Source organism: Palaemon carinicauda, chromosome 18, assembly GCF_036898095.1.
Source record: "Palaemon carinicauda isolate YSFRI2023 chromosome 18, ASM3689809v2, whole genome shotgun sequence".
NCBI classification, from domain to species: Eukaryota; Metazoa; Arthropoda; class Malacostraca; order Decapoda; family Palaemonidae; genus Palaemon; species Palaemon carinicauda.
Window position 1 is genome coordinate 47,807,807 of NC_090742.1, and position 18,134 is coordinate 47,825,940.

Below are 18,134 nucleotides of genomic sequence, written 5' to 3' on the forward strand. Positions count from 1 at the left end.
TATTCTGCCTACCAGGGAAACCAAATATTATTACTGACGGAGGTCTCAGCAATGGCCTGGGAGAGGAAACACAGATATGAGTCTTTTTTACTTCCTTTCAAGCTTACTATCCTAAGCTATTATATACAATAGTGATTACTGTTGTTAATAGGAATGTATGCGTTTATATAAATGATATAAAAACCATGATACTCATTGAGCCCTTTTCCTTTACAGGAAGAGCCGATGGAGAAGTGTGCAGCCTTGTTCTGCAACCACAAGGGCAAAGACTTTTGTGGACACACGATGTGCAGGACTCATGCCCCCTGCTGCATCGTGTCGGGAATCCTGAAGTATTGGGAACCGAAGGGTTGCCCCATCTGCTCAACCCTGCTGGCCAACAGCTTCGGAGAAGCCCTCCCAGTCAACTTAGAGACTATGGACACAGCGATGGAGATCCTTCACAACTGGGTAAGAGTTTTCCAAAAGAACTCTCCGGGACCATACCTACCCAATGACTTCCTAAGGGGCCTTCTGTTACCCAAGGCTCTAGCAAACGCGGTAGTGCCCCAGGAACTGGCCCAACCTCCTCTCGTACAACTGAAGATCAACGCGGCCATAAACAAGGCACTGGGAGGCGTGGACATCCACCAAGAAAGGATATCAGAAGTGTCCACTGACATGGAGCAGGACCTACTGCAAGGAGGCCCTGAAGAAGACGTGGAACAACCACACTCGGAGGAAGAAGGATTCGTTTCAACGGTAACTGAAGACCCTCAGTTTACCGTGACGGCATACCAACCTATGCCGTCAACCTCTTCAGCCCCAACTCCTCAACTAGCTGCACAGGTCGACAAGAGCAAAGTAATCCTCACATCGATCCAGCGGATGTTGGAATCGTTACAGAAGAAACAGGAGACGATGAAGCAGTGTATCAAGCAACAGCAAATACTTCTACAGGAAAGGGTGGACTACCCTGGACTTTCCAAGGGCTCCACTAAGAAGCCCCTTAGAGTGTTGGATCTCCCTCACCGCTCTGAAACCAACCCCTGGAGGTATGCGGAGCATATGCCCATGATCAATGGGAAATTATTCGTCTCAGAAAAGTTAGGAGCCAAACTAATTGAAGACCTCAAGTTCTGGCCTAGCTTTTCAGCTTACCCAGGATGTTACGTGAGACTGAGGGCTGAACATGCATCCAGTGAGGAAACAGTACCTAAAGAAGTCATTGTCTTGGAGCATGCCAAAGTGCAAGCCATCCTCCTAAAAGCCTTGAAAGGAGCCAGGTACACCAACTCCAAAGTCTCAGCACTGAGCAAGAGGCACCCCACCTTTATTGCTTCTTCCTTCATTTCTTTCCTCTTTTCGGAGAAAGCACTAGACTTTGCCATCAAGGCAGTCGAAGAGGGCAAACCCCGGCCCAACTCTAGAGGAATGCAAACCATTCTCTCTAGCAATGCTTGCCAGCGAGGAGAAGTGTAAAGATGCCCACCTAACCTTCTCCGTCTCGAAGTTGGATCCAGAGATAGCAGGCCAGCAGTTCAATGAGAACCTTCCGAAGTGGCCAGACCATCTTCTGAAGAGGGAACAGGAGATGAAGAAGAGACTTGCGGCCACCCTATCTCATCAGAACTGTCTGGAAAAGAGCGCAGGCCTACATAACGCCCCAGAAATGCACATTTTCCTGGCTAAGTCTCACATGGGGACCCTTGTGAAAGACATATAAGCTTTCCTCAGAGCAAGGAGAGCCTCCAGAGAGTTTGTGTTTGCCTCAGCGACCGTAAAACACGAACCCAAGAAGCTGATTACATCGTGCATCTGGGGTAAGGACTTTTTCCCACAGGAAATGGTCCAAGAGGTCATAGTCCAAGCAGCCACGGAGAATAGGAACCTACTCCAAAAGTGGGGCATGACCTCAAAGAGGAAATCTTCCTCACACAGAGGTCCCCAGCCTAAGAACAAAAAGGCAAGGAGACCACGCACAATTGCCCAACTTCCTGCCGTGACCATGACCACGATGCCTCAAGTGGTAGCCCAGCCTCAGACCACCTTCCAGATGGTCCCTCAACAACTGGTAGCCCAGTCTCAGGCATTTAACCCTGGCTTTGAGAGGCAGTCAACTACCTTTCACCCTGACAAAGGAAAAGGCCCAAGGAGAAGATCCTGCGGAAACCCCTTGCGGGGCCGAGGAGGACGTGGTTACGGAAACAAGTCCTCAGGACCCCCAAGCAATGAGGGGCTCCAGGTAGGGGGCAGACTGTACCACTTTCGAGATTGTTGGACCTTCGATCCCTGGGCCCACAGCCTAATCACGAATGGACTCGGGTGGAAATGGAACAGATCTCCACCCCGTTTTCCAGAATTCTTCCAACACTCCACTCCCTCTTTAGAAGAATATACCTCAGAACTCTTGAACAAGAAGTTAATAAGGAAAGTAAAGTCTATCAAATTCCAGGGAAGGCTGTTTTGTGTTCCCAAGTCATTCTAGTCTTGTGTCCACTCAACAAGTTCATCGAGAACAACAAGTTCCGAATACTTACTTTGCATCACATAAGGACCCTTCTACCAAAAGGGGCGTACACAGTCTCAATAGACCTGTCAGATGCTTACTGGCATCTGCCAGTCAGCCGCCCCTTCTCCTCCTACCTAGGATTCAAGCTACGGAAGAAGACGTTTGTCTTCAGAGCAATGCCCTTTGGACTGAACACAGCCCCAAGGATATTCACGAAGCTAGCAGACACAATCGCAGCTACGCTCCGAAGGAGTTCAAGTGGTAGCGTATCTAGACGATTGGCTGGTGTGGGCAGCATCCAAGAATACTAGTCTGCAAGAGCCAAAAAGTTGATCCATTTCCTGGAACACCTTGGCTTCAAGATCAATCGCAAGAAGTCTCACCTTTCTCCAGCTCAGAAGTTCCAATGGTTAGGAATCCAAAGGGGCTTAAAGTCACACCACCTCTCCATTCCATCCAAGAAGAGAAGAGAGATAGAGGGAGCTGTCAAGAGACTAATCTGTCACAAGAGGATTTCAAGATGCCAACAGGAAAGAGTATTGGGCTCTCTCTAGTTTGCAGCACTGACAGACCCGGTGCTAGAAGCACGTCTAAAAGATGGGTCAGGAGTCTGGAGAAAATATGCATCAAACGCTCGAAGAGATCAACTAAGGTTGACCCCGACCCTATTGCGCACACAGTTAAGGCCGTGGTCGACAGCCAAGAGCCTAGCACGGACAATTTCCCAACAACCACCACAACCATCAGTGGTGATACACATGGACGCCTCCTTGGAAGGATGGGGAGGCCATTCTCATGAGATAAAAGTGCAAGGGAATTAGTCGCACTAGTTCAAAACCTATCACATCAACATCTTGGAAGTTATGGCAGTTTTCCTGACGTTGAAGAAACTATCTCCTCGCAGAGCAATCCACATCAGATTGGTCCTGAACAACGAAGTGATAGTAAAATGTCTAAATCGACAAGGCTTAAGATCGCCTCACATCAACCATGTGATACTAGTGTGACGGGCCGAGAGAGGAGTTGTGAACTCAAAGGCAGATTGGAAACGACTGAGTTATTTATTAAGGAACACTCTTCTTTATATACAAAACCTCAAGGCAACAGGACATGACCTGTTCGAAAGACACACAAAGTTACAGAGCAAAACGGAGACATGATCATTCAGGTTCTTTTTAGTGCGAGGGAAGAGCGCAGATACAAGCATAATATATACAAAATAATTATGTACAATTGTGTGACACACGGTTGGTACATGGCTCCCCCCCCCCTAAAAATGACATACTGTACATGTTAAATAGGGCGCCCTGATCTAGAGAGGCGAACTGTAGGCGGGTCATCTGGCAGAAGATAAGCAGGTTTTAGACGATCAATGGAGACCCAGTCTTCTTTGCCCCGAATGTTTAGGAGGAATGCTTTCGGACTGCCCGTGTAAGGGGGCGTTAGTGGTGGCTTGCTGGTGTCGTTGCGCAGGAAGACGTGCGTTGCAGAGTGCAAGTCCGTTGGTATGTGATGCTTCGCTGGGGGCTTGTAAGTCTGGCGGCACGGAGTAAATTTTCCCACGACGTGACGTATGCGCTGGAGATCGTCGGAGGAGGTCGTAGAAGGAAAAAATTCGGCAGGGACGACCAACGGGTCGCCATACACCATTTCGGCTGCCGAGACGTCGAGGGCGTCTTTAGGAGTGGTCCTTAGTCCAAGGAGGACCCAGGGAAGCTGAGTAAACCAGTTGCAATCCTTGCAGCGGGACATCAAAGCTGCTTTGAGGGTGCGATGAAAACGTTCAACCATTCCATTGGCAGCGAGGTTGTAGGCCGTTGTCTGATGTAGGGTGATGCCCAGGAGATTCGCTAATGACGTCCATAATTGAGAGGTGAAAGTTGTTCCCCTGTCAGAAGTAATATGCTCAGGGATACCGAATCTTGAAATCCATCCAGAGAGTAAGGCAGATGTACATGAGGCGGACGTTGCAGTTTCCATGGGAATGGCTTCAGGCCAAAGAGTGGAGCGGTCGATGACGGTAAACAGGTAAGGATGTCCTTGTGATGTGGGTAGGGGGCCTAAAACGTCGACGTGAATGTGTGCAAAACGACGCTGAGGTTGAGGAAAGGTGCCCACTCCTGAATCCGTGTGTCGATGTACTTTGGAAGTTTGGCAAGAAGTACACGCACGGACCCAATCCTTAGCATCCTTAGAAATGCCGTGCCAAATGAACTTTGCCTTCAGCAGCTGTGCAGTAGAACGGCACGAGGGATGTGAAAGGCCGTGAATGAAATCAAACACCTGTCGGCGCATGGGAGCAGGAATCCAAGGTCGCGGTCTACCAGTACTGACGTCACAGAGGAGGGTGGTGTTGGAGTCTTCGAGGGGGAAATCCTCCCAACGGAGGGACGTGCAGGATGTCCAACAAGCTTGATACTCTGGATCCTGTCGTTGGGCTTCAGCCAGGGCGTTGTAATCCAATCCCAGTTGAACGGCAGCCAACGTGTTTCTTGACAGGGCATCGGCAACGGGATTCATTTTCCCAGGGACGTATTGGAGGGTGCAATTGTATTCAGCCACGGCGGAGAGATGTCGGCGTTGACGGGCAGACCAGGCATCAGACTGTCGAGTGAACGCGTGCACCAGAGGCATGTGGTCTGTACGAATGACGAAGGGCGTACCTTCTAAGAAATGGCGAAAGTGACGGACAGCCAAGTGCACCGCCAGCAATTCTCGATCGAAGGTAGAATAACCCGATTCTGACTTGGACAGTTTTCTTCTGAAGAAGGCCAATGGGCGGGGCGAGCCTTTGACCACCTGCTTGAGTACTGCACCAATAGCGACGTCGCTGGCATCGGTGGAGAGAAGGAGAGGGGCGTGTGGGATAGGAAAAGTGAGAGCCGCAGCAGTTGATAGGGCCTTCTTTGCATTGCAGAAGGCTGCTTCTTGAAGGGACCCCACTTCAGGTCCTTTGGCTTGCCCTTGAGGGAGGCGTAGAGGGGAGCAAGAGTGGCGGCAATGGCTGAGAGAAAACGGTGATAATAGTTGATCATGCCCAAGAATTCCTGCAGAGCTTTGACGGTCGAGGGCGTGGGGAAATTCTGAACGGCTGCTACCTTCTCAGGGAGGGGATGGACTCCTTCAGGAGTGATACGGTGCCCTAAGAACGACACTTCGTTGGCGCCAAAGGTACACTTGTCGTACCGGACTACAAGGCCGTTTTGTTGCAGGCGGTCGAGCACGATGCGCAGGTGACGGAGGTGATCCTCTTTTGAGGAGGAGAACACAAGTATGTCGTCCACATAACATACACAGAAAGGGAGGTCCCCTAAGATGCCATCCATGAGACGTTGAAACGTTGCCCCAGCATTACGAAGGCCAAAACAGGAGTAATTGAAGATGTATGTGCCGAACGGAGTGGTGATGGCGGTCTTGGGGATGTCTTCTGGGTTCATAGGCACCTGATAATACCCCTTCAGGAGGTCGAGCGTAGAGAAAACCTTCGCTTTGTGCAGGTAGGAGGTTACATCGGCAATGTTTGGGAGGGGGTAGTGATCCGGTTCTGTTTGCATGTTCAGGCGCCTGTAATCCCCGTACGGACGGAGGGAGCCGTCTTTCTTCAGAACGATGTGTAAGGGTGACGACCATGGGCTGGAGGCCTTTTGGCAAAGGCCCATTTTCTCCATTTCGGCGAACGTCTGTTTGGCGGCTGCCAATCGTTCCGGTGCTAGACGTCTGAATTTTGCGAAGACTAGGGGTCCCGTCGTCTTGATATGGTGATAAATACCGTGCTTGGCAGGAACCGTGGGCGTTTGGCGAAGTTCTGGACGGAAAACCTCCGGGTACGACGTGAGGAGGTGGGCGTAGGCATCCGTGGGTGCGCTGATGTGGAGAGCGAGGTTAGAGGGGGCGGGTTGAAGAGGTGTCGACAAGTACGAGTCTGCGTTGACCAATCGTCGGTGGGCGACATCGACCAGAAGGTGGAAATGAGAGAGGAAATCCACATCGAGGATTGGCATTGTGACGTCAGCAACGAGAAACTTCCAATTGAATTTACCGTTTCTGAACGATAATATGAGGTTCTCGTAACCGTAGGTGGGTATCGCAGATCCGTTGGCAGCTACCAAGCGGACGTCGGCAGATATAGACAGACTACGTTGTGCCTTGAAGAGTTTCCTTGGCAAAAGAGAACGACAAGCACCCGTGTCTACCAAAAATCGCACACCCGTTCCTGCATCCTGTAAAAAGAAAAGATTAGAAACATGGGAGGCCACCGCCACAAGCGATGGCCTACTTACACGTTTTTTGGCCACTGACAATCTTTGGCACATTTCTTCGCGGTTGCCCCGAATCTGAAGTGGTAGTAGCAAAATTGCGGTGGATGGGAGGTAGTAAGTGGCTGTAGAAGTCGTTCGTTGGGGCGCGAGCGATTGGTGGGTGGTGGGCGGCTTTGTCGCCGCTTCGGCACGTCACGGGGTAGGCGTGTATGTCCTACGGCATTCATGTCAGCTTCGGTTGACGTTGAATAGGCATCCTCGTCGTCAGGGGTGGAGGCGTTGATGGAGGTCTTGGAGTGGCTGTCCATATGGGCGTCGGCTTTGGTCATCAAGTCCTTTATGGGTAAACTATCGACATCGGGTATGGCAGCGCGCACAGGTTCAGGTAAACGGCGTATCCAAAGGGCACGGAGTAGGTTCACCTCACGAGGAGAGCCGTCTGCGGCAGGTTGAAGGCGAGCGATACTGGTCATTTCCCTGAGGGCAAGCGAAGCCCTTTGGTCCCCCAACGGTTGTTGCGAGAGCTGAAAAAGCTTTGCTATACGGGCGGCTGGCGACGGCGAGTACTGCTGCAAATGGTATGATTTGAGGTCGTCATATGCTATTGTGGTGTCTCCTTGTTCACAAAGCCAGTCGGATATTTCTGGGAAGGTGTCCTCGGGTATCGCCGCGAGAACATAATCCGCTTTGGTGGTTGAGCGAGTCACGCCCCTGATAAGAAAGTGGACTTCAGCGCGTTGAAACCAAGGGAATGCTTCTCCGCTAGCGAACAGTGAAAGTTTCAATGGAGCGGCCGCAGTGCCAACTGTTGGGGTAGAGTCCGTCTCCGTCATATTACCAACGATGGAGGGGCGAGGGAGGTGGGGGTGGAAGGCAGTGGGAGCGAGTCGACTTCCGGGGTCACCAATGTGACGGGCCGAGAGAGGAGTTGTGAACTCAAAGGCAGATTGGAAACGACTGAGTTATTTATTAAGGAACACTCTTCTTTATATACAAAACCTCAAGGCAACAGGACATGACCTGTTCGAGAGACACACAAAGTTACAGAGCAAAACGGAGACATGATAATTCAGGTTCTTTTTAGTGCGAGGGAAGAGCGCAGATACAAGCATAATATATACAAAATAATTATGTACAATTGTGTGACACACGGTTGGTACACTAGCCATCTTCTACCTGGCAAGGAAGATGGGATGACACCTATAAGCGGTTCACCTACAAGGGTTCCGCAATGTGATGGCGGACGCTCTATTCAGGCGAAAGCCGATAGAGACAGAATGGTCCCTAGACACAGACTCCTTCTCCTTCATCTCGGAAAAAGTCCCGGAACTGTAGATCGACCTCTTCGCAACGAGCGACAACAAGAAACCACCTCGTTACGTAGTCCCTTATATGGACCCTCAGAGCAGAAGCGATGGACGCCATGTCCCTCGGCTGGAACAGGTGGAATTGCATTTACCTGTTTCCACCAATCAATCTCCTGTTAACAGTCGACAAGCTAAGATCCTTCAGAGGGACAGCAGCAGTAGTGGCCCCCAAGTAGCCCTAAAGCAATTGATTCACTCTAGTTCTAGAATTGAAACTGAAGCTGTTTCCTCTGCCGCACCCAGTTTTATCCTAACTGGTCCAGAAGTCGACTGTCTACGCTTCATCCGCAAGAACCAACAACCTAAATATCATGATTTTCTCGTACTAGCGGCGAACAAAAAGTTTGGAATCTCGAAGGATAAAGTCGACTTCATCGAAGAGTATAAGTTAAGTTCGACTAGGAGACAATATGAATCTTCATGGAAGAAATGGGTGTCCTTTGTGAAAACAAGAAAACCGACAGATATCGATAGATTTCTGTCTCGCCTTCTCCATATACCGACACGAACAAGGCCTTGCTTCCACCAGGATTACTTCGTGTAAGTCGGCCCTGACTAGACCACTTCTGTAAGCCGTTGAGGTGGACCTCTCCAGTGAAATGTTCAATAAGATCCAAAAAGCATGTGCTAGACTCAAGCATGCAACCCCACCAAAGCCCATCATGTGGTCTTTGGACAAAGTCTTGCACTACGCTTCAAACCTAAACAATGAGGACTGTACTCTAAAGGATCTAGCACAGAAAGTTATCTTTCTGTTTGCAATAGCCTCAGGGGCTAGAGTTAGTGAAATAGTGGCCTTATCCAGAAATGAAGGCCATATTCAGTTCCTAGACACAGGAGAACTGAACCTCTTTCCTGATCCTGCCTTTCTTGCCAAGAATTAGCTACCCACTAAGAGATGGGGTCCTTGGAGAATCTGCCTACTGAAGGAAGCTGTCTCTCTATGCCCAGTAGAGTGTCTTAAGTCTATCTTCGAAGAACTTCAGACTTCAAGGGAGGACAGGTCTTCAGAGGCAGAAATTCAGGATCAAACCTATCCCTAAGCTCACCTACTTTATTCGCAGAGCGGATCCAGATAGTACACCCACAGGTCCCGATCCGAGGAAAGTTGCTTCTTCGTAGAAATTCTTTTAACATATGGACTTTGAAAGATTCCGCTCATACACTGGGTGTAGATCATCCAGGGTCTTCTACAAACACTATGCGAAGCAAGTACATGAAATAAAACATTTTGTGGTGGCTGCGGGTAGTGTCATAAAACCCATCGTCTAGTGCTGCGATGAACAGTAGACTGTATTGGGACTTAACAGTGTATCGGGTACATGGGTATACGTACCTTCTAGTACAAATCATAATGATGATTAACAGACTGTTCCATATAGGTGCATATCTGACCAATAACACCAGTGCCGAGTGAACGTTTGCATCACAGTGTTCATGCATGTCCAAAATCTGAGCAAGTCAGACAGATTAGGTTTCACATCTCCATTGAGTGGCATTATGCCAACAATGAAATTATATATATTTTTCCCTTACAGGTGAAAATGTAAACCCTGATGTGTTTTAATGCTGGATCAGATTCATACTTTGCTATAACTACATTTGATAATTTAGTTGCAAAATAAAGATACAAAAGCGTATCTGCGTCATATTTACTGCTACCTCAGTTGCATGTAAATAAAACATGCCAGAGTTTTATTTAATCCCTATAAATATAGAGAACTTGAAATCAGTATAGATTTTCCTGGTAATTGAAGGTAAGCTCTAAAGTTTTCACTTTTGTTCCGACAGAAATACAAACCTTGAATCCTTATTGTCAAAGTCGACACTTTTACTGCAGGGGGCAGGAAGCATTAAGCCAGTTCCAGGCTTAGTGGAAATGACAGTTAACTGGAATTTCATATACAGGTCTAGGAGACCAGATAAGGAAATCCATTCAAGGTAGAAGGCACACGCACAAACCCACAGATATAGCACTTTCAAGTTAATTCTCTGGTATGCTTCCATCAGGACGACATGGCCTGAGCCCGGCAAACGGATTTTGAGCAAAGTGAAAAATCTATTTCTGGGTGAGAGGGCCATGTCGTCCTGATGGACCCACCCTTTTGCTGACCCCACCCGAAATTACTCTGTCTGCGGCTATTTTTGCTTAACAACAAATAAAGGAATGGTGGCCGGTAGTAGTACGGATAGGAGGTCCACCGGGTACCTAGAACGGCACCCCCTTCTTTCGCCACTCTTCCCCCTTACATCAAAGAGTTAAATATATTCGGGGTGAAGATTGCTATGTGTCGTATCTGAAAAATACGTCCCCTGATATTATGCGATAACATTAATTGGATACTCGCGCCAGGAGTTAGAAACCTGGAAACCTTCGGTTTATTTCTCTGGGAGTATCACTGTAGCAAATGTCCCTTAGAAGGTTACCTAAAGGAACCCTTCAATCAGGATGACATGGCCCTCTCACCCATAAATAGATCTTTCACTTTGCTCAAAATCCGTTTTTTCAGCATCGGGTAAGGCATATTTCTCAATTAAACTTTGTTTTATTTCAGTATAACTTTTTAAACTGTCTTGTGGCCAACACATTACCTCTATTGTCGGGCCATCTTTCAGCAACCTAATTACTTGAATTGCTTTTTCTCTTTCTGACCACCCATATGAGGCTACTTCAAAGTCTCTCAAAAACACTTCGATTGATTGAAACCCTTCATTAGACCGCTGATCATCAAAAGACCTATCACTTTCCTGGAGTTCTGGCATTTTTCTAACTACAAAGTTTAGCATATCTTCACTCGGCTCTCCATGTGTTTACACTTGTGTACATTTGAACTTCATGTACGTCGGATATGCTGTGGTTGCGTGCCGCTCCTCTTCTCATTCAACTAAGTATCTGTTTATTATCTCGGCTAGGTTATCTAACTTATTTTCTAAGTCCTCTGATCGTTGTTCTCATCTATATTCTTCATCGGCATCACTATAACTAACTGCTCCTTCGTTTTCTTCACCCAAACTAGCAGTGCCTGCTATGTTAGTTCTCGCATATCTAGGCATCTTGAACTTTTATTTTACCGGCCTTAAAAATAACTTCGCTCACAGCATACACAAACAAACGTATTTGTACACCTGACACCAATTATGTCTCATGTCAATGGATAATGAGACATCAGAACATGGGGTTTTTCACTATATTACAAAATGGTTTGTGAATAAACTTGTACACAGGTGGTACTATCAGGTCAGTACCTAGTTTAACAATCACTCAAATGGTACTTACTGACCCTTGGCAAGTAAGATGCAATGCTGCTCTATCAATATGCTGAATTGTTAGGTTTTGTGGAATTCTCCACTGTGATGGAAATATACTATCAAACACATCACTTTATAAGACTAGGGACACGTTACGTACAACAGAGTTCAGTAATCGCGCCCTCTAATTCATGACAGTCATAGTACTTTTAAAAAGGTAATCAATTTCGATGTACAAAACACATTTTATGCATATAAGGATTAGGATATATATATATATATATATATATATATATATATATGAATATATAGATATTTAAATATTTATATTATAAATATATATATATATATATATATATATATATATATATATATATATATTTATATATATATATATATATAAATATATATATATATATATATATATATATATATATATATATATATATATATATCGTATATACTGTATATACATCTAAATATATATATATATATATATATATACATATATATATATATGTGTGTGTGTGTGTGTGTGTGTATATATATATATATATATATATATATATATATATATATATATATATATATATATATATATAAGATTTACAACCCAAAGCGAGACGCATTTAAATTTTCTAGGAATTAGATTAAAGATAAACATATCTTTTAATTTCAAAGAAATAGACTGAATGATACATATTCTAATTCACAATATTGTTTCATGGAATTGTATTATTTGCTATTTGTTCAGTTCCTAAAGATCCGGAAGCTTTATGATTCGACATTAATATTATCTTCATATCATCCCTTAAAATCTAGTCAGTTTTTCTATAAAGAAACACTAGATATTTTCATTAACAAACTCTTCCCATCAACAGTAATAAACACAATAATCATAAAAAAGTGCTGAATTATATGATTTTTTTTTTTAGATTTGGTAACTTAAAAAATGTTGATGATTTTTTAGCAAAGTTTGTCAGAGGTTTTGGAGGGAAAGGTGCCTGATAAAACTTGCATGCCATGAAAAGAAATTTTTAAGTAAATGGAATGGAAAATCAATGAATGTTTTGTATAAGGTTTCTTATTTTTGTTCACTGCTTATTGAAATAATTTTGCAAGAAGTTTCTATTGTTCACCCGTAAAGTTAGCCCCATTGCTAAATCAGAAAGATTAAAAAGGCTATAACACTCATAATAAAGTTTTTTCAACTCTTGGTCTTCTACTTGGGCCAGCTGATCATGATTTTATTGAGGGGATAAATGTTTTCTCCAGATTGGGCCAGTCTGCTGGAAGCACATCACTTAGTTCTCCAGCTATATTCCTTGAAATTAGGATTGCACTTCCCTTCGTTCTCCTTGCAGATCAAATGCAAACTTTCTAAAGAGACGTTCGTATTGTTTATTCATGATGGTGGTATTTGGAGTCTGTGAAAAGATATAGCAGTGTTTATCTTTGCATTTCAAAACTATTTTGGACTAAGGTTATGTATGTGTGTGAGAGAGAGAGAGAGAGAGAGAGAGAGAGAGAGAGAGAGAGAGAGAGAGAGAGAGAGAGAGAGAGAGAAAGAAATATCTACTATTTTGTTAAAAGCTCTCTTCTTAATGCAAGCTTATCAATTTTGCAACGAGAGAGAGAGAGAGAGAGAGAGAGAGAGAGAGAGAGAGAGAGAGAGAGAGAGAGAGAGAGAGAGAGAGAGAGAGACTTACCTTATTGCCTTATTTTTTGATTGGGTTCCCCCAGGTCCCTCAGTGTGAAGCACCTCGTATATCCACCAGAGAGTTGCTAATGCATCTTCCGGTGTATTTTGCATCTTCCAGTCTTGGATGGTCTGGGATGCATCTTAGGTATTTATCGAGCTTATTCTTAAACACATCTACGCTCACTCCTGATATGTTTCTTAGATGAGCTGGCAGCACATTAAATAGTCGCTGCATTATCGATGCTGGTGCGTGGTGGATTAATGTTCTGTGCGCCTTCCTTAGTTTTCCTGGTATATTTTTTGGCACTATTAATCTACCTCGGCTTGCTCTTTCTGATATTTTTAGTTCCATGATGTTTTCAGTAATTCCTTCTATTTGCTTCCATGCTTGTATTATCATGTAGCGTTCTCTTCTCCTTTCTAGACTGTATAGTTTTAAAAATTGCAGTCTTTTCCAGTAGTCAAGGTCATTAATTTCTTCTATTCTAGCAGTATAGGACCTTTGTACACTCTCTACTTGTGCAATATCCTTTTGGTAGTGTGGGTACCATATCACATTGCAGTACTCGAGTGTACTACGTACATAAGTTTTGTAAAGCATAATCATGTGTTCAGCTTTTCTTGTTTTAAAGTGTCTGAATAACATTCCCATTTTTGCTTTACATTTAGCCAACAGTGTTGCTATTTGGTCGTTGCCTAACATATTCCTATTTAACATTAAACCAAGGTCATTAATTGCTTCCTTGTTTGTGATTGTCTCGTTATTAGGTCCCTTGTATGCATATACCATTCCTTCTCTGTTTCCATAATTCATTGATTCGAATTTATCGGAGTTAAATACCATCCTATTTATCTCCGCCCATTCATATATTTTGTTTAGATCTCTTTATAGTGAGTTCCTATCTTCATCACAAGTAATTTCTCTACTCATTCTTGTGTCATCGGCGAGACTTCTCACTACAGAGTTTTCAACATAACAGTCTATGTCTGAGATCATAATAACAAACAGCAGTGCAGCTAATACCGTACCTTGTGGCACGCCAGATATTACCTGAGCTTCATCTGATTTCTCGTCATTTGCAACCACTATATGTTTTCTGTTTTGCAGGAATTCTTTTACCCATTTTCCTATCTTCCCATAATATTATGCTTTCTCATTTTTTTTTCTAATATATTATGATCTACCTTGTCAAAGGCTTTTGCAAAATCTAGATAGATCACATCTGTGTCTTTTTCATTTACCATATTTTTGTATATGTTTTCATAGTGTGCTATCAGTTGGGTTTCTGTACTTTTTTCGGGCACAAAACCGTGTTGACCTATATTAAACAAATTATTTTTAACCAAATGATCCATTATTTTAATTTTTATTACCCTCTCATACACTTTCATAATATGTGATGTTAGACTAACAGGTCTATTATTGCTTGCCTCTAGTCTTGATCCACTTTTGAAGATAGGGGTTATATAAGCTAATTTATGTTTAACATATATCTCGCTCATATCTACACTTTATCTTAGCAGTATTGCAAGCGGCTTCGCGATAGTGTTTGCAGTTTTTTTTTTTTTCAACAAAATCGCTGGAACTCCATCTGGTCCGGCTGCTGATCCATTTTTAATTTCGTTTATAGCCTTGACAATATCTGCTTCATTAATATCTATATCCGTTAGATATTCAACATTTTCTTCTCTCATTTCTGTTTCATTATTCTCATTCGCAATTCTTGGCGTGAACTCACTCTTGTATTTTTCTGCTTATATGTTGCATATTTCCTTTTTTTCATTCGTTAGCCATCCTTCAATTCTTAGAGGGCCTATTTCTAATCTCCCTTTATTCATCTTTTTTGCATAGCAGTAAAGTACTTGGGGTTTTTTTTTTATATTTTGAAGTGTCCTTTCTTCTAAGTCCCTCTTTTCCTTTTCCTTTGACTGTATAATCTTTAGTTCTGCATTTTCTATCTTACATTCTATTTCCATCATTTTCCACACATTTTTTTCTTTTGCAAGATTTTTCTTCCACTTTCTAATTTTCTGAAATAAGATCCTTCTGTCTCTTGGTATGCATGTCTTTTGTTTATTGTTTTTTTTTTTCGGTACATATTTTTCAACAATTTTCTCCAGTATTTTGTACAGTATGTCCGTATTTACCTGTATATTATCACTTACAAATACATTTTTCCATTCTTTATTCAGTTCTTCATTTATTTCTGACCATTTTATATTCTTACTATAAAAATGATATTTTCCATATCCTTCCAACGTTTTGTGCTTTGATCAATTCTCCGATCACTTGCTTTGGAATGGACTATTAATTCTATGACATTGTGGTCCGAAATTCACGTGTAATACACTATTATTTCTTTAACATAATTCGCCTCGTTCACAAATACTAGATCTAGGACATTTTCCTTTCTTGTTGGAATGTGGTTTATTTGTTACAGAGAGAGAGAGAGAGAGAGAGAGAGAGAGAGAGAGAGAGAGAGAGAGAGAGAGAGAGAGAGAGAGAGAGAGCGTGCGCGCAATCGACACTCTTCAATTCAGAAACTCTGTTCTTTATGCAATCTAATCAATTTTTCAACTCTATATAAAGCAGTTCAATGCTTTCCCAAACAGAGGCGATGCTATTTTTTAATTTCGTGTTTTGCCCCGAGGGCAAAATATCGGAAGTTTCCGCTCAAACCCAAACATGATTAGCATTGAATAAACCAGAATCACTAGAATGAAATCCAATTTGCCAAGTCAGAAGGAATTTACCGTTACTCTATACTCTAAATAAAAATATCAAGCAGAATAGTGATGTGGGCGAGTCCCAACTCGTATGCTAATTTTGAAGTGATATGCCTTTTCTTATTTTATCAATTAGTTTTCCAGAGAACAAGATACAGATCCAATTTAAATGCCACGTAAATTACTTAATTGTAAGTAGACACAAACAGAGCCAATTGTGTAAAACCCACGCCCAAATACACATCAACATACTGTGTCTGTCTCTTCCAAGAAATACTTTTCTTGCGTAGATCCAATATAGATTCACTCATTTCCTAAAATTAATTAACGATAAACCCCATAATACAAACAGATTTTATATTTAGGTCAATGAGCCCAGATTTTTCTGGTGCGCTATTATTATTATTATTGTGCAATGAACAAAGGAAATAAGGTAATCAATAAGCTATATAAGAAGTAATGAACTTTTTTTTTCTTAAATTATGAGCAGTAATAACATTGAAACACATCTTTCATATAAAAAAATATAAAAAAGACTTATGTCAGCCTGTTCAACATGTAATATTTGCGGTAAGTTTGAACTGACAGCCTTAATTCAAGTAATAGACAGGTCAATTTAGTCTCATTACCTTGGAAAATGACTGAAGTCTTTCAAACAGTTATGAAAAGTATAAAAAAAAAAACGAATTATAAATACATCGTTGGGTGAAGTTAGCCGATAACGAAATACTTTATCTTCTATCATATATATTTCAATATAGCACAAAAGGTTCTCATCACAGAAACTTGAAAACCATACCTTCTTATAGACAATTTATTCAGCTGTAAAATTGTATATAAGAGTTTGTAATTAGAAGAAAGGAAACATAAAAAAATAGGTGAAATGTAAATATTGTAAACCTTACTTTCTTTAGCGCAAGTCGCCGATTGAAAAAGTTTCTTCTTATCAGTTATACCTAATTTATTTCTGGAATAATTTTTTTTTTTTTTTTTTTTTTTAAACATTTATCTACCTTTCTTATGCAGTTGTCAAAAGTATGAAAAAAAGAAATGTAAATTGCAGCTATCGTTAGGTGAAGTTAAGCAATAACGAATTTTTTATATTTTATCGTATGTATTTCAAATATAACACAAAGGGTTCTCAACCATACCATCTTCTAGATAATTTATTCAGATATAAAATGGTATATAAGAGTTTGTAATTACAAGAAAGGAAACATGAAAATATAGGAGAAATACTTATATCGGAAACCTATATACATATATATATATATATATATATATATATATATATATATATATATATATATGTCTACACACATACGGTGAGAAAAAACATTCCCATCACCCACCCGCTAAAAATGTGAAAATAGCAGGAAGACAATTACAATGAAGGGTGAAAGCCCCACCAAGGGCCACCCCTGTCAAACCTAGTGACCATGTATTTTACTTTATTGATTTAGGCTTAGGGTCTATTTGGATTGTGATTTTTATTTATTTTAAATAAATCAGTCAATGATTACTAGGCCTTTGCATTTGGCTTCGACTCCCTTACTCATATATCCTGATTCTTCGTACTGTTGTAAATATCCTCTCCTACTGCGAAGAATCTTGCAAGCAGGCAGCAAAAGAGGGACCCCGATGGCCAATGTCGGCTCTGACTCCTGTAAAGCACATGAATTTAGCTTTACAACAATATAAAAACATTGCTATACACGGTGAGAAAAAACAATCCAACCACCCACCCTCCAAAAATTTGAAAATAGCAAGAAAACAATTACAATGAAGGGTGGAAGCCCCAGCAAAGACCAACCTCTGCCCAACCTAGTAACCCTGTATTTTATTATATTGAATTAGGCGTAGGGCCTACTTTGATTGTAATTTTTTTTTTTAAATAATTATATCAATGATTACTAGTCCTTGTTTTTGGCTGTGACCTCCTTTTTTTAATAAAGTAGATGAAATAAAATAAAAAAAATCACACTTACCATGTATCCTGATTCTTCGTAGTGTTGTAAATATCCTCTCCTACTGCAAAGAATCTTACAAGCACGCAGCAAAAGAGGGACCCTGATGCTTAATGTCGGCTCCAGCTCCTGTAAAGCACAAGAATTTACCTCTGAAATAATAAAAAAAAAACATTGCTATACACGGTGAGAAAAAACATTCCTACCACCCACCCTCCAAAAATGTGAAAATAGCAAGAAAACATTTATAATGAAGGGAAGCCCACCAAGGCCCAGCCCCTGTCCAACCTAGTAACCATGAATTTTACTCTTGATTTAGGGTTAGGGCCTACTTTGATAGTTATTTTTGTAAAAATAGATCTATCAATGATT

General features: G+C 42.2%; 1 long non-coding RNA gene across 1 annotated transcript in view; it reads right to left on the minus strand.

Moving 5' to 3' along the window:
- LOC137657063 (uncharacterized) overlaps positions 1-17,898 on the minus strand; it is a 124,001-nt gene extending 106,103 nt beyond the window's left edge. The window contains exons 1-2 of the long non-coding RNA XR_011047094.1: positions 17,784-17,898; positions 17,351-17,459 (exon numbers count right to left, since the gene is read on the minus strand). This is a non-coding gene — a long non-coding RNA (uncharacterized lncRNA). The remainder of the gene's footprint in view (positions 1-17,350; positions 17,460-17,783) is intronic.
- Between the last annotated feature and the right edge of the window lie 236 nt (positions 17,899-18,134).